Source organism: Rhipicephalus sanguineus, chromosome 3, assembly GCF_013339695.2.
Source record: "Rhipicephalus sanguineus isolate Rsan-2018 chromosome 3, BIME_Rsan_1.4, whole genome shotgun sequence".
NCBI classification, from domain to species: domain Eukaryota; kingdom Metazoa; phylum Arthropoda; class Arachnida; order Ixodida; family Ixodidae; genus Rhipicephalus; species Rhipicephalus sanguineus.
Genome location: NC_051178.1, coordinates 155,194,318 through 155,218,777, shown reverse-complemented (window position 1 = coordinate 155,218,777; position 24,460 = coordinate 155,194,318). Strand labels below are relative to the sequence as shown.

The 24,460-nt window shown below is 48.3% G+C and overlaps 1 protein-coding gene across 1 annotated transcript in view; it reads right to left on the bottom strand.

Moving 5' to 3' along the window:
• Positions 1-24,313, bottom strand: part of LOC119387518 (uncharacterized) — a 102,145-nt gene extending 77,832 nt beyond the window's left edge. The window contains exon 1 of the mRNA XM_037654929.2: positions 23,990-24,313. The gene's annotated coding sequence lies outside the window, so the exon portion shown is untranslated. The remainder of the gene's footprint in view (positions 1-23,989) is intronic.
• Positions 24,314-24,460: the final 147 nt, after the last annotated feature.

Genomic DNA, 24,460 nt, shown 5'->3' with positions numbered 1-24,460 from the left:
GGCAGGGCTAAGGTGGGTGTAGGGAGCGGGCAGAGATCCCGCACAGAGATTAGATGACGCACTGAGGCATGCTCGCGCGGAGGGGTGGTAAATGGCTCGAGAAAAGCCAGAGAGAGAGAGATACGGAAGTTGTGGCGCAACCAGCACAGACCTCATTTCAACAGTGGGGTTCACTGTATAGCATACCACTGCAAAATGGCAGTGCTGGCAGCAACGGCGCGTACGCTTTCATGGCCACCGCCGGCATCTGACACAGGGGACATATAATGCTCGCTATGCAGTGCCCGCTGCGACATCGAGTGTGAGATGCCCTGCCGAGTATCACGCGACCCAAACCGCTGACGCATAACGAAGTAGTTCCACGGCCGCTGGATGAAAGAGCGCACGGTAGTTCAAACGAGATTTGCTTGGAGCTCTTCAACGTAGTTAGCTAGGATATCACTTAGAGATGTTCAACGTGTACCTAAAGCACGGTACACAAGCACTTTTGCATTCCTCCTCCATCGAAACGCAGCCAATGCCGCCATTAATCGAGCCCACAACCTATTTAGTGGGCATAACACTCCCAGCAAGTGCTCCAGCGCTGGGGACCACGTTCTTTCCAAGCTTGCACTGTCATGAAAAAGGAAAGGAAAGGTGGGTAACCAACAGAGCTGACGGATGCACTTTCGCCTCTGCTCTCGTCGGCGTTCTACATAAGCGCGCTGTTCCTCGGGCGTTCTTATAATGCGCGGTCAACCAATGCATGCCACGCACGACCGCGCCAATGCAGCGCCTATATTCGGCCTGACGTGGCGAAACACGTACGAAACGCGTACCGCTCTACTGAAGCTTTCTGCACCTAACGTTGTTGCGCTGCCTCTGGGGTCGGCCCACCTTTGACCAACTGACGATGACCACTGATGACGTCAGCATGTGACGTCACGTAGTGACGTCATCGCATGACTTCATGTGACGTCGCAAATTGTGACGTCTTGGTGACGTCATAGATCACTCGAAGGAGGTCACGTGGTTTCGTTTTTTTACGTTGCCAGACGCCACAAAATCGAGGTGTGCCATTTACAGTTCCGCCCCGTAAAAACGCTTTCAAAATTGCATTGTCACGCATGCTGTCAGGCTGCTCATGTGCCACGCCCTTCGTCAATGTGATGCCAGGCGCTCGGCGAAAGCGGCCGTTGATTGAAGTCTTTAGTCAAGTAAAATTAGTGCACAAAGACCCGCGAACGAATGTTATTTTAACTCCATTGCTGGCCGACTGCGGTCAGCATTACGCAGGTACTCGAACCCATACCTTGAAAGCTCTAAACGACCAAAAATAAGAATAACAACAAAAAGAAAGTCCGTATTAAGAGCGCAATGTTTCGAGACTATGGATCGCCCCGAACGAAACATACTCCATGACTTTCTGCGGAGCGACGGGAATTGCCTCCGAAGCGCCTTAAGGCGACTGTTTACCCACACTTCTGAGGCGAGAGAACACGACGGGGTATCTTTCGCTCATCAAAACAACGCCCAAGCCAAAACTCTCTTAGCCGGCCGGCTAAGGGAAACGCGCTCGGCACTTCTTCAACGTCCACGCATATTCGCGGTTCGCTTTCTTTTCGAAAAGGCGCGAGTCATTACGCGACGTGCGTCTAGTGCGGCGAGCGTTGCGCTCAACGAAGGAAGGCGTGCACTCGACCATTAACGCGACCACCCACTTCGCGAATGTCTTCGACGATCACACATGTTTTTAATACCACCCCATAGTAAATGTTTACGCATTCGCGGCCCCATGATGGGCTGGTACAAACCGCGAAGCGCGGGTTCTTCGACAGTACTGTCAACTTCAACACCTCATTCTGCTTCTAATGCACTGTGTATGAGCTTAGCACACATCGCACGTACGAGTTCGACGCTTTGGACTTGTTCGATGTGGGAAAAAAAGAAGAAACAGAATACAAGAAGTAAAAGAGAAACAAAAGAAGAAATGAATGTCATTCGTCGTACTCCAATGTTCGCATGACTGAGGCCCAAGAACGCTCATGCTGACAGCGGTAAAAAGGGAAGGAGCTTTAACGACTGAATCCTATAGACCGCAACGTTAAGAAACTTAGTCAAGAATACTTCCCCTCGTTCAAAATTTATGACAGGGGTCTAAAAATTTACGCAGTTTGACTGTAATTAAACCGGAAAGATTTAACTAAGTCATATACAGGGAGCAAAAAAAAAAATCAGATCTTGTGATTGATACCCACACATTTTTTTTTTCATCCTTTCCCCGCCTATTATGATAAATGATTCAGGCTCGTCGTGACTCTACAGCTAGAACAAGCGCTTGTTGCTGACGAAGATATTACTTAAAAATCGCCCCTATAAAAGAAGCCAAAATGTCTTCCGTCATTACTTTCACGTTTGTTATTCTTCAAAACAGCCTTCACAGCTCCCCTGCCAGCGATCACGTGTGAATAAACAAGCCCGCGCGCGCATACACATACACATGTACGCAAAGAAAACGATACAAAGGTTGCCTCACGAAACTGTAGCGCTTCCTCGGGAGCTACGCAGAAAATAGAAAATCGCGAATCATACAGGGTGCGCAAATACGCATACGCTGGAGGGCAATGACCTCGCAAAGTGGTTGAAACACGAGGGCACAATGCAGAACAAAAACGTTCACGGTTATTTTTTTTTTCTTTATATCCCAAGCCAGCGGAAGCACCCCTGCTGAGAAGCCCTCCTCGCAGGCTCGCCCTGCGGAGGCAGTCCTGCGCTTTCTGCGCGGGCTATTCTTCTCCGCATAGCCGCGCCTACATGGCGACCACACGAAAGCGGAACGCCCACTGCCGTTTCACTTCGCTATGCTCCCGTATCTTTTTCTAAGCCAACGCGCCCAGCCGTTCTAAACCATCCTCGGTGTCTCTCCCCGGCTTCTTCGGCAATAGCGTATCGCGCCAGCGCCGCTTCTACGCTACCGGTTCCGCTCGGACGAACGTCTCCGAATGCGCCACTGAGCACGGAGACGGATCCCAGCGTCTCGATCGAGTTATACCGTATTCACTCGCGCAAAAAGGGGCCGCACGTTTGGCGACAGCCAGTCACAGCTAAAATAATAATAATTCCTGACTTTTTATGCGCCAAAGCCACGATATGATTATGAAACACGCCGTAGTGAGGGACTCCGCATTAATTTAGACCAGCTGGGGTTCTTTAATTTGCGGTTATACCTAAGCACACGTGTGTTCCTTGCATTTGCCTAAGTGTGGCTGCCGCGGCCGCACTTATAGGCAGGGGCTAAACGTATCCGCGCCGTCAAGCTTAGCAGTTCGACACCTTGCGTGCTAAGAACAAAGTTATGCACCGGTAAGAAGTGAAAAGTCAATCCTTGTCTTGAAGCCTTGAGACAATTGTCTTCAGATCTTCTTGTATATAACGCACCGCACTGACACTGCAAGAGATGACATTGCAAGATATGAGAAGCTGATTTGGAGCAAAGCCGTACCTTAGTCGATAAGCTAAAATCCTGCCTGTTGCTACAATTCCCCATCGCGACCAATATCAGTTCTTCCCTGTTCTTCAGAAATGGGTTCACGGAGACAGTGCAACTTTCGAGTGGACCGCCTTCTGGGGAAGCTCAGCCAATATTTGCCGGACGGAGGTGTCGCATCGTTCTTATAACTTGATGATAGCAACGTCGCAAAACAAGGCCGGAAGTTATAAACGAGTGGATACGGCACGTGCAAGTCCAAAAGCGAAAGCGTATACGGTCGGGAGGAATAATGCAAAAATACGAGGCGGAGGATAAGAAAAAGAGGAATTGGGAGCAAGACCGAAACGAAGTTTTCTTAAAACGGAGGGTTAGATGGCGAGAAGAGCCGAATGAAGAAAGTACAGGCCACAAACACCACTTGCCGACTATGCGCTCTCCTTGCAGGCGGCTTATCCCGGAAAGCCAGACAGAACGCCGCGTGCAGCAGCTTGTGCCAGCCAGCAGCCTTGTATAACCCGCGAGTCTCAGCTGCCGATGTACAAAGAGCTTACGGTTTCTCCGCATAAGCCGAGACGAAGCACAGGAAGGCGTTAGTATAAGGTGCACAAAGAAACACTCACAAAAAAAATTAAGAACGTTGCGGCGTGCATGCCGCCACTGCGGCGTACCGCCACAGAGCCGATAGCTGTTGTCACTGCGGCGTTGCGTAGGTCCGACATAAAATACGGGAAAGAAAAGCCTCGCTGTTTTTGAGAGGAACGGAATTAAATCGCTTTCGGCGGCATCGAGGCGTGCTTCGGCGCCGTCGCCGCGTGACCAGAAAACAAGCATACCGGCGCGATTGCGAGGATAGAAAATGGGAAGGCGTCGTGGCAGATCTTGTTCAAACGTAAGTGCGAGCTGCAGTGTCTATGAGAGACATCGAGTAACATCGGGCACTGCAAGCAGCAATTCTCCTCTGGTGTCCTCCTCCTTTGCGTTAACTGTTCTGACAACGCACCTTCGTGAACACGAATCGTATTTGAAATGCTTACGTCTAATTAAAATAAATAGTCTCGGCATTATTGCTTAGCATTATTACATTCCTTTACCAGTTTATTTCACAATATAGGAGCCTTAAAGTCTATTTTACCACATAAAGTGCCACGCGCAGTATTTATTACTCGCATACAGCATACAGTCGGCTACGATAGTATCTCAGTTTCTTTTAATGGCTTAACGTGCTGACATATATGCCTTCAGCAATACTGATATTTTTAAACGACAGCAGCAGCACCAATAAGCCTACTTAAAAACTCGTACACGCAAACTGTTCAGCTCAAACCTGTTTTTGTTTTACTTCTTCTTATTCATCTATACGGCAGACTTTGTTAAAGCGAGAGGTAAGAACACAAGTAAGCAAGGAACTGAAAGAAAAGGACAGGACGATTAGTGTAACGCAAAAACACGCGCGCGTGTATGCATCGTTATTCGAACAGTTGAAAAAGTGCACTCGCAGAGCTGCGACGTATTAAAAGACGTATTAAAAAAAAAAGCAACGCTCGTTTGTAAGTTGTCAAGTTATCTTTATTGTTTCTCTTCTTCCCCTCGATCGCTTGCCTTACGCTATACAGATCAGGTTCCACTCAGCCAGCTGTTACTATAGGACCAAGCGGCTGCTATCCGCGAAGCGTGCACAGCTACAATCGATGCGGTATTGCGGAACCGAGTGCGATTGTTCAACCGCAGCTAGTCTGTACATAATACAAGCGTGTACTGCAACTCCGAACACCGATCTTGGAGCTCCTCGACAACGTGAGAGTGAGAGCGGAACCCTTCCGCAAAAGGGAAGCCGCACCAGATCCCGCGAGCGAGCCTTCTTGGCACCTTTCTCGCACTAATAAGAAGTTGTCGGCGTAGAAAAGCAAGAGGAACGGGGAGAAAAAAAAAGGGAAAAGGCGTTCGCTCTCACGAACGGCCGTCCAGACACGGCTGAACGTCTTGCACTGGTCCACACAGGGAATAACATCTCATCCCCGACCCTTAACATCCCAACCGGGGCCTGCACCGCGGCTCGGTTGTACAAGAAGCTGCCGTCGGCGCCGGAAGCAAAGAGGGTTGAGGGCGTACGGCTTTCGCTAACTTGCCAACGGTCGTCGCTGTGCGGCTGAGCGCATTGCATTAGCCTTCTCAGCAGCAGCAAGCACTTCACCCTCCACCCCCTCCTCCAGGTCTGCATGCTTACATCCCGCCAGCGCAGCGCTGCTAGCGTGGTGAAAGCCCATGCAGGAGCGGCGGCGCAGGCACTATAGTACGTACGCGCCTGCTTCGGAAGCCCCACGAAGAAGGGTTCCTGCAAGCAGCTGGAGCCTAATGCGAAAGCAGTGGCCTTTCGATCGCCCTGCACGGAGCCTTCCCTCCAATCGTGCACCCCGCGGGTACCACGAGGGGAACCGCCTTCTTCGGGGCACCCCCATTTAATTACTTCCCGGCCGGAGAGCGAAGGGCGCGCCTACCAAAGATCGCGTGTATACGAACCCCGACGCCAAATGCGCGTCGACGCTGCGCTGACGACGAAGGCGTTGCGTGCAGCGCGATACATGTGAGAGCCAAAGACGCAGCTCGGGCATGCATCAAGCGAAGTGCCCCGTTTGTTTTCTACAATGCTTCTAACGCAGGAAGAAACGGAACGTCTAATGCAAATGAGTGTAGATGGCACTAAATTGTCGGAGTTTTAAGTGCCAAAAGCACAATATTGTCAACGCGAAAAGAACAGGACAAAGTACCGCAATGCGAAAAGGAAAGATGGTCTGTATTCGTCTTGTTTTTGTTTTGTCGCCTAGGATTCAGAGGTGTTCACAAGAGCAGATGCTCGAACCTCGTCTTTATCAGAGCAACGGTGATTGTTGCTCGTGTTCCCCACTTCGTTGTCCTATATTGCATCGATACCACCTTTCAGTGTTGACAATATGATTGTGAAGCACGCAGTAGTGGAGAGCACCGGATAATTTCGACCACATGGGGTTCTTCAGCGCTTACAGAACAGCCCCACCAATATAGCCTTAATATTCTTTCCCCGCAAGAACCTGCGCAAAAACCTGCAACAGGAAAGACAACAATGTTCAGATTTCACTGCTGGCAGACCTGTAGCCTCCACGAAAGCGTATACATATAGTGCGCGTGACTGTTATCGGTTAAGCACTTCCGTAGTATCGTTCGCTCTTCATATATAGTCGGATACAACTTTAGAAGTACGCGGCATTTTCTCCTCAAACGGGTATGCACACAAGCCTGCACCAATGGGCACGCTCTCCAGACTGACGTCATGAGCCGTACTGCCGGTGACCTCGTCTTCGGAGAACATTGCCGAGTGCATGAGTGTCACTATATTCTTCAGCCGCGGATGCGGTCGGCTGCCTATAGCTTGATCGTCTGGGCGGGGTCACTCCGGACTTCTTAATTTAAGTTGTAACTTGTATCCGACCACAGTGAAGTTCTCGGAGACTAGCCTTCTCACAGATCGGGTATGTCTCGACTCGCGAAACTCTTAGAAAGATCGGCAGAGTCAGCTTTTATTAATTTTTCTTAACCCTTTCTCTCACACCAAATGAGAGCGACACCCGCATAGAGTGACTGCAGGAAGAAACGACACCCACATTGCGACTCGCAGGAGAAACCAGCGTCTGATCTGTACCCCCCATACGCGCGCCTCGAATTTAATTACGGAATCCAAACGCGCCCCAACCCACCCGCCGGCGCACACAATCCACGCGCGCGCGGACAAACGGGGCAGGTGGCTGAAATTGATCGACAGTGCGTTCCCTGATTCTTCTGCATGAGTATATAGCGCTATGGCGTGCGCACACCGCCCCAAAACTGTCGCGAGCTCTACATGCGAATGCGGGTACCAGTACACTGCGCCTCCGTTTAACTTTCCCATCCCGCATCGCGACGCAACCGATAGCCCTCATTCGTCCGCAATGCCGAATATTTCATGCGATATATTTGTGCATGTAGAATTATACCAGTACTTTCGTTGTTGGTGTCGACGCACTATAGAAGGAGGGCCGATCGCGAGTGAACTGCCATCAACGGCGTCTGTGAGCCGATACTAACGCCAACGCACGATATACGTGTTTTTGGCAAGTGATTCAATGTGTATCTTTGTAGCACGGTCATATGTAGGACGTATAGAGGGTAATGAAATGCATGGGTTCGTCGATCCTTACAATGCTATTGCATTACGTTTACTCAGGTTCACTTGAACACCTTTGAGTTTCTTGTAAATGAACGGTGGTCTTTACTGCAGAAGTATCGGCAATTACGGTTGTCCCGGCAATGTCTCAGTTATGTTTATTCACTCGCCTTCCCGGTGACAACCAATCTTTAAAACTCCCAGTATGGCGCAGAAATTTGGCTCTGCACTTCTCATAAGCACGAAAAAGAACAACGAAGCGACTGTGTGCTTATGAAGAGGTTTGAGATTAACAGCGGTAGAACAAGAAATTTCGCCGAAGCCAACGTTTCAACAAAAAGACTTGCTTTCTTCAAGCCTAAATAGAATTTTAGAGGAGCGGCGCATAAGCTTAGTGATCCAACTACTCGTATCAGCGGGCGGTCTCCTTAAAGTATTGACGTCACTGTGCGTAAGCACACATATAGGTATGCGGCAATACAAGTTCAACGGTTCTGCACAATGCAAAACTTACACGCAGGAAATCCGTTTAACGAACATCACCTTCGGCTCGGTAATAAGATCGAAGCCGCGCAGCTGCGAAAAGGCATTTCAACGCCGTAATCAACACGACTATTGTGCTGTCGAACGCATGTCAACGCAGCTACTATCATGGAGGACAGTGACAGGTACCGGCAGCGCAAGCGCGTTGCGTGAATTAAGCCGCATATCACAGCCAACCGGTCATCCTTGCGGTGTACTACAACGCTATAGAACAGGATTTAACACGGCCACTGTCTGCCGAAGATGGCAAAGTACAGTGCTACACGCAGATGCTATACGCTGATGTTGCTGAAGCCAACAGGACTTAATTATTGAGTATGGTCTCGGAACTACTTTTCCTGTCGCGACTGAGGTGCGTTATGTATACATTGCCGATGAAGTCTGAAAATACAAGTCCATCCATTCGTCCGTCCGTCTCTCTCTCCTTATATGCCGCCGCAGTGGTATATTACGGTGACCGGCTGCTGGCGCAAAGGACGCGGGTTCGATCCCGGCCACGGCGGTCGCATTTCGATGGAGGCGAAATGCTAGAGGTCCGTGTACTGTGCGATGTCATTGCATGTTAAGGAACACCAGGTAGTCGAACTTTCCGGAGCAATTTTAGCACACATACGTACACATAAAAACATTTCTTTTTCTACAAAAGTGCATATTCTACAAATTCCACGAACAGGACGGCACCCTCTGGTGTGTTGGTGTGTGCAATACGGTTTACAAGAAGCACTGGGCAGCCCCACATTCCGGCGCACGCGCGCGCGCGCGCGCGCGCTCGCTCGCTCGCACACACACACACACACACACACACACACACACACACACACACACACACACACACACACACACACACACACACACACACACACACACACACACACACGCACGCACACACACACACACACACACACACACACACACACACACACACACACACACACGCACACACACACACACACACAAAAAAAATTCTCGAGCAACTCTTTCCACGGCCGGTCGACAGCCCACACACTCGTTACAATCGGGAGCGGCGGGATTGTCGATGAAAAGCGCGGCCTTGCCTTGAGCACGGGCGGCTGGGGCCCAATCGGAGCATCGAACTGTTTCCTTAAAGGTCAGCGACGGGGTTTCGGGGTCGGCCCGGTTGCCTGGCAACCGGCTGGCCTCCGAGGCCACCGCCGGCTGGCGCAGCCTGCAGGCTGAGAGCCCCGGACGACCATCATCAGCAGTGAATAGGCGCAGAATACAAACGGCAAGCTCAAACTGTACACTTCAAGCGGCGGCTGTTTGCCTTCACGCGAGAACTGCACCAGTGCGCAATGATGTATGTAGAACCGAAGCGCAGGTTACCGCGTCAGAAGACAGCAGTGACTATTCAGGCGGCAGTGAAACAGAACTGTATCAGCCTACATAACGTATGCGGACGTATACTTATAGATGGACGAACTGCCTCCATGTGATCTATAATTTATATATCAATAGAAAAAGGGACATTATAACGGGAGCTTGGGAGGGTGGCTTAGAGCCTTTTGGCTGGCACGATACTACCGATGATTAAGGAGAAACGCGCAAGAAAAAAGGAAGAGAAATTTTGAAATAGAAAACACGAAAAAGGGGCAAGTATAAAAAGGCTACAGTTGAAATACATACATACATACATACATACATACATACATACATACATACAATACATACATACATACATACATACATACACGCATACATACATACATACATACATACATACATACATACATACATACATACATACACACACACACACACATACATACATACATACATACATACATACATACACACACACACATACATACATACATACATACATACATACATACATACATACATACATACATACATACATACATACATACATACATACATACACACACACACACACACACACACACACACACACATACATACATACATACATACATACATACATACATACATACATACATACATACATACATACATACATACATACATACATACATACATACATACATACATACATACATACATACATACATACATACATACATACATACATACATACATACAATTACCACGCTTCACTCTACATAGTAAAGAAGAAAAAGAGAGCGCGCTCTGAACAAAGAGCGAGATAGATAGAGAAACAACTTTAACAAATGTAAGGCTCCCTGGTTACTGTGGGTGGAGCCCCTCGTCCAGCGCCCTACTGGCAATTGCAACAATTATGCGAGCACGAGCTAGAGAGGACTCTGCAAAACCTAATTGTGCACATCCTATGCACGTTGGTTATAGGTATCCCATACGCAATAAACAGTTGGTTACAGCTTGCATGTACAAACATATACATGTTAACCGATCATGGAGTTATGGGATCACATCCTCTTACAAAATATACGCTGTTCATAAGCTTATATACTATACTTTCTGATGTTTCACACCTGCATGCGTGTTTTTTTTTTCTTTGTCAGCGAGAGCTGCTCGTGAGCGGCTGCAACCCTTTCAGTCTTCCTGTGCTGCACTGTAGTGCATTGTAGTGTATAGTCAGCTAGCATACGCACATGTGCCCCTTCAATGGCACATCGGTTTCCTTTAGCACAGACGCAGGAAACAGGTGACATTATTTCCGCTGCTCATTCTATAATTTTAGTGTCAGGATATCCAGACGCGACATCGATGCGGCTTAGTCAGACGCTCGGTGACACCTCCCTGCTGCCTAGCACTTCAAACATTTACAAAGTAACGTGAATGTGAAGTTAATGCGGCGTCAAAGGTGCATTTTATGCGGTTGCTGACAACGCCAGAACTATCTCCGTCGTATTTGCAGCTGAGCGTTAGGGCGCCTATTTCGCGCCACGCGATGCAGAGTGCCCGTGCTGTAATGATGGACTGCTAAGCTTTTAGACTCTGTCGTGCAGCAAAATAAAAAATATAATAAATAATAATAAGAAAGAAAGAAAGAAAGAAAGAAAATAATAAGAAACGACGAAAGAGAAAGAAAGAAAGAATAAAGAATAGAAAGAAAGAAAGAAAATAATAAAAGAAAGAAAATAATAAAATAATAAAAGAAAGAATAAAGAAAGAAAGAAAGAAAGAAAGAAAGAAAGAAAGAAAGAAAGAAAGAAAGAAAGAAATAAGAAAACAGTGTTGCATGCATATACGTATGAGTTGCCTGAATATCTGCAGACATTGAATGTACGCGCCAATCAGGGGCCTAAAATAGGTCACGAGTGGCTGTTACAGACAGGAATCGCCGCTGTGCCAGCTCCAATTTGAACTTGCGTTGTTTATAAAAGACATGAAACTTTTGTTTAAACTGCACAACTGACTGTCTAATATAAACATTTCGATAATGAACGTCATCCTATGACCATACGATCTAGGAAACGCGAGTAAAGCTGCGAACAGCAGTGGTCAGGTTCCTTAAAGGGACACTAAATATAAACAATGAATCGGTTTAGATCCATAAATTGTGCTCTGAGAACTCTAATGTCGTTAATTTCGCCATAATAGGTTTATTAACAGATGAGAAAATCAAGTTCAAAGTTTCATTTTTAAATTTCGCGCCGAAATCTCCCCGCGTGACGTCACAGATTTCAAAGTGCATTTATTGTATTTTGGCGCTATTGGCTCAACAAAATTACCCCGAACTTGGTTTGTTAAGTCTATGACCCTCTCAGAGGACAATGTACTTCATTTTTACCGATTAGGAACTACGAAGTACCTAGTAGGCGCCTTCAAAACATGTGACGTCACGGCGAATGGTGCGGAAACTTCAAGGTGGCGTCGCCACCCACGTTTCTTTTTGCGCCTTTTCTCGCTTACTAAGCGTCTTCTCACAGCAAGCGTGGTGTTTTTGGTATCGTGAAAGAGTACTTTACTAATATGAAAAAAATCGTTTTGCTCTTTAGTGTCCCTTTAAAGCGTGCTTCGCCAACAGAGCCCCATTCATGCAGTGAAGATCACCTTCTCGACGCCACATCGTGGATTCCAATTTAAATGTTCTTGTCCATAGATATGCGTGTCCATAGAGTACATGAAGCACCCGATTACGGGTGCTTCATGTACTTACTTCGCACAGCACGTTATTAGGACCACGGTAGTTAGGAAGGGCTAGCCACACTTTGGCCACCTGAGTTCATTCGCCTAAACCAAGTAAACAAACGCGTATTTGAGTTCCGGCTTCATCGAGACGAAACTGGTGCGACATCACACTCGGAAGAAGCGAGTGAGTCATCGCGGCGAGTATGCTACACGTTACAACCTCTATAAGCAGCAGGAACACCGAAGTTGTAGCGCGTGCCCGCGTATTGGCGAGCCTCCGCGCAGAGGGATGGGTGCGCTGCCTCTTTCATCCCGTGCCACGAAGCTAACGAAATGCTGCGAGCGAAGGGCGATGCCTCTGAACTTCCGAAGCAAAGGCACTACTATCCTATACAACCCAGCGTGGTGATTCTATACATATAGAGAAGGGAAACTGAGGCGCCAACCTTGGCACTCGTGATGGCGTTGCGCGAATAACAAGGAATCCCAGCAATGAAGATGTGCCATTCGCGCGCGTGCTCGCCTTCAGCAGCCGCACGAGAAAGATTGGGCTTCGAGGGAGATGACGCGACGCAGAACGTGACCGGCATTCCGCCGCCGCCCATACGTGGGGAGTGCATCGCATCAAGGAGAGGGCGGATGCGCAAATAGGGCCCGCGGGCGCGCGCGCATCCTTCGTCAACTGTTGATGGCCCTGCCGACCGCGCCGGCCAGCAATCATCGGGGCCACTCTATCGGCCCACTCCCCCTCGTAGAGCTCTCTCCCTCCCGGGGACCCGCGGCGCGACGATACCAGCGACCACGTGCGTCTGATACACTGGACGTACTTCCACCCGGCGCGTCTAACACAGATATACATTTCGCTTTTGCCTATGTGTGGCCACTGACAGGTCTCTGTACTGCTGAGAATTCTGGCGTCGCAGTAATGCATAGCGTGACAGTTTCAGCTACTTGGTCGGTCACGATCGCGTGAAAAGACAGCACTGCGGAGAGAGACAACGGCCAGTATAGCACGTTGAGATCGCAGCCTGAAGTGGTCGCATGTGCGACTGGGTGCTACGTGTCCAGTACTGTCCCGTCCCAGTGATGGAGGCAGATGTGCACCAGCCTAACATCGACATGTACAGCCACAGGCTTAGCAGTCGGAACGCTGCCATCTCCTACTGTAAGCCGGCCTCCGCTAGTAGTCACGACCAGCCATGACCGTTGGATACATGATAACAGATTACACAAAACACTGCTTCAAATCATACACAACAGAGGGGAATCGCACCCACGTCCTCGAGCTGGGTTGACAAATGAAGACGAAAAAGACAGAAATTATCGGAGGATGACTGTCAAATTCGTACGGTAGCTTCCAGCGGGGAGATCTGCCGAGATATGCTATACTGGGTACACGCTATTGGTTAGGGACACATTGATTAGTTCCATTTGTTACTGAGTTCCACTGGCTATGGTTTCCACAACGTTGCAGTGCCTTCGGGATAGGTTCGTTTCAGCAATAACGTTAAAACTAATCTGAGGACGCCAGCCGCAAATTGCTCAAGGTGCCCCCTCCCCCCGTCCCTGGGCCATTATCATTGATTACACATCATCCTGACTCTCTGGCATTGACGCATCGTTGTTTGCGCTGCCTCCTCTCCTGAATCGACCCAGTTTACTCGGCCGGACAGCAAAGATTGGGAATCGCGTTGGATAACCGAAGGAAGTATCGCTTGAAAAAGAAAAAAGAATAGCAAAGTGCGCCGGCCGATATAGCTATCAGCGACAATAGTGCTTGTGTTTGCCCTTAACAATTTCGTCCTTCGTCCAACGCTTTCACTCAGCGATAATCATCAGGCTGCAGTAAAATCGCAATACTACGTATAGTCGTCATATTTATGAAACGGAACAGTGACGACATGTGAACATAAAGGGAGAGAGCGTTGTATTTCGTTCTACTGCCTATACACTCCCGTGATGGGTGTATTTTATCTTTTTTATGTTTTCTTTTTGATAACCATCTTTTGTTGGGACATTTCGGCAAACAAGCATTGTTTTCGATTGGGATTGTTGCTATCACAGCATCGAAATCATTCGGTGCGAACGAAAAGTGCAACAAATCTTGTAACAAGGGGTGCAGGCATTGGCAGAGCGGGAGCTGCAGATAGCCTCTACCAACCAACATCATGGGAATGCAGTTGGCCATGTGCCTCTGTAAACGGCACAGCGTTGTGTGTTTATATTACAGTTTGAAGAGCTGCGCAATATGCCGCAGCGCATGCCGCGTAGCTCCCTACTCCAGTGCCGCGTTACTGTAAAGCACGGTATTGAAGGATTTGAATACAATTGCATATAGTTTGAATAGCACGGGAAGCAGCGCGCGTTGAAACGTGCCACAATATATCGATCTAACGAAACATAAGAGCGAAAGAAGAAGGGAAATTTGGTTCCGTCAGAAAAAGAAATAGCATCTATAAAACAAGAAGAAAAATGCCTGAGAAAGAACTTGAGTTGTTGTCTACGCATATACGAGATCATAATGACACTGACGCACTACGACACGATTTCTTTCTTTCCGCTTTCAAGGACTGTACTTAGCCTCCCCTCTCCCCTTCTCTTCCAACACACATTAAGGCAAGAGTGGGCGATGAATGCCGCTGAGGTATATGACCAGAAAGACCCTCAGCGCTGAAAAGGTATATACGCTCTTAATTGATCCAATTTATTCAACTTAGATTTTAATGCAGCTTTATGATTGAGTCCGTGACGACACACAGACGATAGTTAGCTTAGGCGTGACGTCACTTGACGAATAGCTGTCGCGTATAAAACCTGTGCGAGCAGCCGTATAATATAGCTCTGATGACGCTAAGGGCCATCCGGCCACGCAGAAATTCTGACCCAGATCTCCAATCGATGCGTCGCGGCCGTTTACAGTTCCATCAAGTCACTCACTTAATAAGTTCATCCATCATAACTGTAGTATCAGGAGGCGCGGAAAGCTGTACAGCGCAATCCTATATAGGGGCTCACGTTTGCCTTACCGCAATTGTACTAACAGCCGCGAAAAATGGTCGACGACGCACGCTAGCGAGCATCGCGATCAATGCCAATCACGTCTCGCTCCGCGTCTTCCAAGTGGCTGCCCAGTTTGCCGATGAGCGCAAGACGTCCCTAACGAGCTCAGCGGCTCGGCTTTCTTTCGGGGCACGCCCAGAACTTCCGGGCTCGATACAGGTTGATTGGGGGCCCATTCCGTAGGATTGGCCGACCCTCACTTGGCCGCGCGGTTTTGCTCTAGCCTTCCGCTTATACACTTCCGGTCACGCGAATAAAAGAAACAACAACAAAGAAATAAGTGAAATAAAGAAAATAGCAGACCCCATCCAGAGTAACGACGAATTGTCAGCGGCGTCGGAGTTGGTTTGGAAGGAGACGCGTGAAGTTGGAAAGGATTGCTATAGGCGTTGGCCAGGTGAGGAACCATTTACTGGCCACCGAGATTTCTCGATCAGTGCACGCACTGGTAGTTATCTTAGACTGTGCGCGGGGAGAAGGGGGAGAGGGGGGAGGGGAGTGCGATCGGCGCTGACTTGGCCCCTGTCACTTCCGACACCACTGCAGAGTCATAGTATCTTTCTTCGCCGGAACCAGTAGGTCATTCATTTGCACATTTTTCATTGAATACAAGCATCCGTACAGTGATTCACGTAAGCTCCGACAAAAGCAACAACAAAAGAAATAACGACAAGGGAGAGAGAGATAGGAAGAAAGGTGCGGGGCGGTGCGCGAGGTAGGCGGCGGTAGCAGTAATTGGGGACGAAGAAGTCGTTCGTCCGGATGCGGTCTAGCTCTCGTCTTCGCAAATGAGACTCTCCGCTAATTAAGGCGGCGAACGACCGAGCGCCGCTAGATTGTTACGAGGCTGCGGCCGGCCTCCGAACGTCCGGGCATTATGGGGAATGCGGTGCACGAAGACAAAACAGAGTGAACGGGTCCTATCGAGAGAAACGCTCTCGCGTGTGACTGCTATGGGTGTGTTTCGTGTAAACAAATATTCCGGCATACCTTACATGAGAGGCGTTACGGACTGCAAGGGTGCGCTCACCCCTGAACTTGTCCACGGCGGAGATGATCGAGCCGCATTCCTTAGCAGCTGCATTTTGCAAATATGTACCGTATACTGCCGGAATGAACCATGAGTAATTACAATTACAAATTTTGACAACGATAACGGATTCGTTTTCTGTGCCCCTCTCAATGCGCAGCTGATGCAGCTTCCAGCAAACCCCTACACCTCTCCCCTCCAAATGAGAATCCCGCGCCTCGGCTACGCATACGCATTTTTGAGCACTAAGCATTTGTTTCATTGTGCCCGCAAAAGTACGTTGCGGGTATACCCACCCTGTTTCGACCGACTGAGAACGCCCTTCTGCGTTAGACGTTCCGCTGGGAACTTTCCGTTGGGAACTTTCCATTCCCAAAGAGAAGAAGGATCGGGTATCTATAGTTGGGCAGCTATACTAGACCTATGTATGAGTGAGGCTGCTCTGCTGTAATACTTGGAATCGGCCTATATACTCTGCTCTGACTCGTGAGACACAACGGGACCGCATAGTGAGGACGGGCGGTCTGTTGACCGTCGGTGTTTGAGGGCAGTGCGCCATGCTGCCTGTGCATCGTCGTTCGCCGTTGTTTTCATCATCGTATACGATACACGCAACGGTACGCGATGAAATGGTACAAATAATCGTGTCTTATAGAGACTCGAGCGCTTGTTCGCCTTTGTAGCGAAGAAGGGCTCGTGTCCGTATGAGACACATAAACGCCCTAAAGTGTATATAGCGCTTTCATAGGCACTTTAGCTCAGTTGGTGAAAACAGCAAAAAAAAAAAACAAAAAAAAACAAGAGACTCGACGCAAACGGGAACGCTCGTGAAAAAAACGAGAGAGAGAGAGAGAGATAAAGGGAACACTCACGCAGGCTAGCTGCTCTCAAGGAACAGAACAGCGGCTTCAAGGCCCTCCAGGCCAAAAGAGATTCGCTCGCTGGATTTCAAGCAAGACGGACGTGCCGGCCGCGATGTCCTGGATTACTCCTCGTACCTCTCGCTGACCGGCGCCCCGTGACGGACTCCTCGCCCGCTATGCCGTGCGCCGCTCATCGACGGGGCCTTCGCCGCTTCGCCGATGTTGTGCACTGTGCCTCTAGCTGTGTTTCGCGGACCCGTCCCTGAACTCCCGTGACCGTTTCCCAATCTTTCCTGTCCTCTTTTCTCTTCGTTGGATGGATGTGCTCCTCTCACTTTTCTCTCTATTTTCCTACTATTCTTTTATTCCCTCCTTACCCCCCACCCCTACAAGGCACTGCGCCGTGTCGCCTATAGGCAGACAGAAATTAGGTGCCTTTTTTCCTTTCCTGAATAACCACTGAAGAAGAAGAAGGCCAAAAGAAGTAAACAGGAAATCGGTCGTCCGGTCATCCAGCGCACTGGAGAGCGATCGTCTAGGCGCATGTCAAATCGCGGACGGCAGAACAATGGGCGATCAGCCGTCTCTGCGAAGCCACAACGCACGGCACAAATGCGGCCGCGGTCCTCCGAAAAAAGGAATATCTATAGCTACGGCAATGCCTCGGTTCTGCTTGAATTGGACTCCAACTGAAAGCTATGCTGTATAGTTTGGCAACGTTGCTACCATACAATAAGATCGTCACACCTGACCGCCCGTTGTCCTGAATGTTTACTTGTTCTATATTAGAAAGCCGATAGCGTCTATACAAATAGCTACACGTATAACATTACGAGATGGCGGCGGCCTCTGTCTGTGTGACCCCTAGCTGTTCCGTCCACGGCGGATAGCTGTTGCGTGTGTGTGTCGCAATCGCAGTTGTTGGTTGGAATCTTGGGCACGTAGGTATATGTCCAATACGAGAGACAGGTCGTCAATGCAACAATAGGAAATTCGAAGATAATATAGAACGCTTTTTGTTGTTGTCGTTGTTTCACGCTTGATAGGCCAGTTCCGTTGACATAAGTTTCCTCCTACATAATTCATCTTTCTTTTTTCTTCTAGTGAACACACACCACAAAGACTACACGGAACCGCACGGGTCTGGAGTGATGTGTGTTCGCTACAAAAAAAAAAAAAAAATGATGCATTTAGTCAGTACCAACTAGTCCAACTGAACTCATGAACAAGATTCCTCCTACTATCAGGTTCTTGGCCTACCCCACTCAACGGGCACATGTCATAAATGATGACCACCACCAGCATCGCTAAGCATCACCCTCTTTCTACACTAGTTTCCTTCCTTCCCCGACATCCCGTTTTACTCTCATCCTCCTCTTTCGAAAACGTCGTGCTCAAGAGAATTTCGCCGACAGTTTTCTGTGGCTCTACACCACAATGCAGCCCAGTTAATGAATGAATGAATGAATGAATGAATGAATGAATGAATGAATGAATGAATGAATGAATGAATGAATGAATGGCCGGTGTCGCTCCTCCGTCAGCTTGGAAGCCAGGGGAGACACCGGCTTCCCGGCCGCAAGGGCACACCCCTCCTCCCAACCACCCCCACTCTTCTCTCGTTCACCGTACTCTTACCACTTCACGTTTCTTAACCTATAAACCCCAGTTACCTTCTGGCTTTTTTTCTTTATTTAACCCTTGTCCACCTACAACATCCCCCATATAAGGGAGGCGCCATGTCTGACCCATATCAGTTGGACCTGTCCGGCCGTCGTCGTTTAAAATGCAGGCGACATCAGGGGCCGACGACCCCTGATGTCGCTTCATTTTCATTTCTGCATCCATTTTTCTTTTCTTTCGAACTCGACCAATAAGGGGGGTGGGGGCACTGCAGTTAAACTTTGTTTCCCCTAATGGAGAACCCCGTACACGCCTAGGGTACATCTACGCAGAGCATTCTCCGGCACACTGTTTCGAGTGACTGGTCACTCTGGTCAGTGTCGCTCTTTTGTCCTGTACCGGGTGTGACGTCGCAAGGCTGTGCGTGAAAGCGAACATCGCGGCATGCCGGCATGTTCTTCACTGAGAGTTCGAAGGTTTATGTAGAAGTGGTGAAGCACTCGGGAAGGACGAGAGACTTCTTTGAAGGCAGCGAGAGAGTGCTCAGGTACCGCGGTAGATGTGCTGCTTTGTTCTTTAAAGTATTACTAGATGAAATAAAAAACGCTGCGTACTGCCTCCAGCGCATCATTCCTTCAATGAAGGGAATAACGCTCTAGAACAGCCGAGCTTTACATAGATACACAGTGTCTGCCTATTTCCTTTTTCTTTTCTCGGTCCCGCCTTTAATTAACGTACTGTTGTTTTCAGGCTGATGTCTATCACGGCTTCTTGTCTGACATGGACTGAAAGGCTGGAACACGTATGCATAAACCGCTTCAAGCGTCCTGCAACTGCATGCAGGTTCATGAGGGGCGCTGTAGTGAAGAACTCTAGAATCAGGCAGTCTCATGTCGGAAATCGAACCCTCGACCTTCTACTTGGCACTTCAGCACACCGCTGCGAGCCACCAGAGCGGATTGGTTGTGAACCACTGCAGTGCTTCAACCACTGCACGTGCTGTGTGATTCCAGAGTCGAAAAGAACAATCAGTTAATTGGTGCCAGCTGAATCTGTACAACAGCTGCGATTCGGTTATCTCGCTCTTCGTCTTCTGTTGTTTTCGCGTTCCAAAAGCGCATACGAATACAGGCATAGGCGTGCGCGGGGGGGGGGGGGGGGGGGGTGCGCCTTCCTGCCCCCTCCCCTCAGTCACCTGAGGGGGGGGGGGAGGGCGCAAACTCTGCCCCATACGTTGACTTAGTACGGAGGGGCTCGCAACCGAAGCTCGCAACCGAAGGTTTGAGAGTTCGATCGCCGGGCCGAACGGCGCCCTTTAGCGTTGAACTTTGAAGGCAGCGACGGGCCAAAAACAAGAGGCCGGTCCTGAGACCCCTAGCAAAAATACCAATAGGATTTCCTATTGGTCCAATAGGAAATCGCTATTGGTTCTATAGGACATCTATTGGAGCTGTATTGGTTGTATAAGACTTCTATGGGTACCAATAGACACCAATAGCCACCACCTATTGGTGTCTTATTGGACCAATAGAGGTTGTATTGGTCAAATAGGGGCTGCCTTTTGGTGTCTTATTGGACCAATAGGAGTTGTATTGGTCAAATCGGTACTGCCTATCGGTGACTTATTGGGCCAATAGGAGTTGTATTGGTCAAATAAGTACTCCTATTGGTGTCTTAATGTACTAACAGAAGATGTATAAGGCCAACAGGAGTTTTATTGTTCAAACAGCTACCGCCTATTGGTAGCTGTTTATAACATCTTATGACTGATTGAGCGCGTCGGACCCGATCCCGATCAAATTTCTTGATCATGATTGGCTATATTATACGCAAGCTGCAGACGGGATCAATTCACTTTTGATAAGTCTGATCCCGATTTAGCTTAATCGTACACCGTGAGACACCGTGTGCAGTTAGCAACTCACGCGACTAAAAGAGTTATATAAAAAGGCTGCGTGTCGACCACGGCGGTACGGTGTCTCCGTACATGCCGTGCGGTAAACGGGCACTATAGTAAAACACGCTAAAGAAGAACTTGCGAAGGAATCGACAACACAGACACCACAGAATAATAATAAAGAAACCGCCATGAGATCACAACCGGCATAGAACCAGCCAGGTGACAAAAAAAAAAAAAAGTGAGACGGTGCGCGGCATGGTGCGCGGCGTGGTGACGCTGCATGTGTGAACATTTTTTTTTTTTACACGTTCCTTGGTTAAGCAGGCTAAGCCATGTGTTAAGCTTTAAGATAAGCTTTGGATAATATGTAAAGTTTATAACTATTTATGCTAAGCAATATAAGTAGTGCTGTAAAGATACAGGAGAAAGAATTGTGGATCTGCAAACGCGACCGACCGTGCGTTTGGCGCGCCATCCGCGCTCGGCCGATACGAAGACAAGCCCAGCCTGCGGCCAAGCTAAGCCGAAACGTTGTGTCTGTCGCCCTAGCGCGCGCTTTGTGTGATCTCGATGCTTCACGTAAGCCTGCTTACACGATGTTTGCTTTAGTGTGCTTCCGCGACGATAACGTGAAGACTGTGTTCAGCGTGCACCAGATGGAGACGTTCTGAGCCATAAATGTCTTGGATTTCGACCGATTTCGACTCTACAAAGTGGCACCAAGAATAATGGCAAGACGAGCAACAAGGCCCATGTGCTCCAATTGTTTGGTGAGTTGAGTGGGCATGGTAGTTACTCCTATTTAGTATTTATTTGATATCACCTTTTTTTTTGTATTCAAACTTGGGACGAAGCTGAAAGGTCGGGAAAACAAGTCCCTCGTCCTTTGTCTCCGGTATTTGATGACAGCGAGACCAGCGACGCCTCGATTGCAAGTCCACACGCTCTCAGAAGTTGAATGATTGAGCGCATATATTATTGCAGTTTGTTTTTGTGTTTGTCAGTATGCACAAAAAAACGTAGCATAGATTAGAGGTAAAGGATAGGCGCCCTGCTCGTGAGTGTAGTTGGAGTCTCGCAAGCCCTTTGTAAGTATTTACAACGTGCGTGCTAAGCCGAAAACGCGTTTATCGCCTCATAGTAAAACGCTCTAGTCGATGCGGTTTGTGTGTTGTAGTGCGCACCAATCGGCTTATCATACTTGTTCGACATAATGTCACAAGAACCACAGAAGGCCACATGATAATTCATTATACAAAATGTGCATAGCATATGTACTGCACTGGTGCGATTTTTTATTTCATATTTTTTTATTTTTACATACTGCAGCCCAGTTAGGACTATCGCAGGAGTGGTTTTAATAATGTTGTTGGCTTAATTGCATAAGCACGTAACATGCAGCACGTGTGTTATATCCAACTCATTGCAGCCTGACTGCTGTGTTGGGCTTGCAACGATATGGAATCTAGGCTGCCTTTACTACTGTCTTACATATTACCGTTGCCTCATCGTGAATCTACCCTAGCTTAATTTATTTCATGCCATCTTTAAGTTGAGATTTAGTGGCATGCTCTGGTATGATAGTCGCACCACCATCGTGAAAAAGAGCACGTCACAGATAGTAAGTGATTATTGAGTTTGCTGTAATTTAAGGACGAGTTTGCAGTTCATTCTTGGGTACAGCTCAAAAAACAGGACGCAAGCGTGTAAACGGGATAAGGTGCTGCTTAATTTAAAAAAAAAATTTTGCCCCTTTCTTTTCCTTCCTTTCTTGCCGCAAAATTTTGCCGATATACTGTTTTCTTCCACGCAATAAGCCACAGTTGGGTGTGTAACATTTCACTCAGTTTTTTGCTATAGTTCAGCTCCTGCAACATTGTGAACATGTGCAGTGAATTAAGGTCTAGATAGTTTCTCACTGTGCCGCCTACTTTCTATACGTTGCTTGCAAGGTAAACTTTAATTAAACATGTGTTACTGTTTTCTGATTTCATGGCTCTGTTTATTTACAGAATCTTTCAGGCACTTCCTCGAGTGCGGATGAGGCAGTCCAGAAGAAATTGACACAAGACATAGTTGCCTTGGCAAAATAGTCGCCCGCAAGATTGCCGACATCATCAAGGGCCAGAAGAAGCACTTGTAGTTTTGATTTTGAGAATATATTTGAACATATGCCTCATTCATCCATTGTGATTATCATTGCAGGGGCGCTGCCACATTGTGGGACGACAAGACACCCATAAAACACTTGCGCAAGACTAATTCTAATGGGGCTGAGAAGTGGGCAAATACAAAACTAATACAATGCCAGCAGGCAAATACAGAACCAATAGGCCAGTATAATTCCATTTGGCTAATAGAGAACCAATACACCAATATAGGTCCAGTAGGCTGATATAGAACCAATAGACCAATAGCCAAATACAGTTCCAATAGACCTATAGAACCAATAGACCAATAGGTGTCAATAACCCAATAGGCTATTGGTTTTTTATTGGGAATTTTTGCTAGGTCAGCGTGTGCCACTTCCGCATCACGATAGAACAGCACCGAGTGGCACGACATACGAGGAACGCCGGCGGAGGATGGCTTCCGAATACGGTCGGATCGCCACTACATGTGTGGCTCGTACTACCCCGTGTCACATTAGACGGATGTCCCACATTTTGACGGTTAGAATGATGTTCCACACAGCCATATCATGTGATCAGGGTAAGGAAAGCCGTGACGTACGGTGGTAGCCTTTTTCACGCGAAAGCGCTGTAAAAGAGCAGTGCGGAGCATATGACCCCGTTTTCATCCGGAGCAACTCCCGATCAACTATCGCAAGCAATGGTAAACTCCGACCTAATAGTTATCGGTTAAGTAACGACTGTAAAACGCGTACATCGATATATATGGCATATTTGTCGCGTTTTTTTCTTCACGATCAAACCGCAAGCACCCTCCGGTTATATATGTTATATAATAATTTCTTTGGCTAGCAAATGCTCGTGCCATAGTGGCTGCGTAGGTATTGTGGTTTGATACATCGAAGACAAAACTTCAGTATGCATACGCAACAATACGGCAGTACCGGGACGTTTGAATCCAAAGCATCGCTCCAACAGTCACTCCAAGCACCGCTGAACTATCTAGGGAGCAGCATGCAGCGGCATTCAGCTGGCAGCTTTTCGTGTCTCGAAAGTGAATTAATTAACGGATAAGTTGCTCCGTCTCAGCTGATCAGACCCGGCCTGTGCTCCCGCAGGCACCCGAAAGCTCTGCTCACCTCACTTGTGCATCGTTTGGCACTTGGACGAGTTTCTCCGCACCTCTTCGGATGGTCTGATGCTTGGCGCAGTCAACCTTGAGCCCTGATCATTGCGCAAATAAGCGTAAATGCAGCAGTTCTTCACGTCCCTTTGGCACGCACAGTATGGTATTGTGAGCACAAGAAGTGTAGATTGACGAAAGTTTTGATGATAAATTCTACGCGAGGTACGGGGAAACTGAGGGAGTAGAAATCGGTCAACAACACTCGGGAGTGCTACGCGCCAGCGCTAGCACTCGGAACACACACGCCCACAACGCCGTTTACCAGACGACAACTGCCGCGGACAAGTCCAATCAATAAGAAGCCGCGCCGCGTCGGCGCGATGTGGCGCTGCTGTACCCACCTTTATCACTAGACGTACCTATAAGCGTCTCCCACCAAGCAGCTGAGCATTTGTACATGCATAGGTATATTAATAACGCGTAG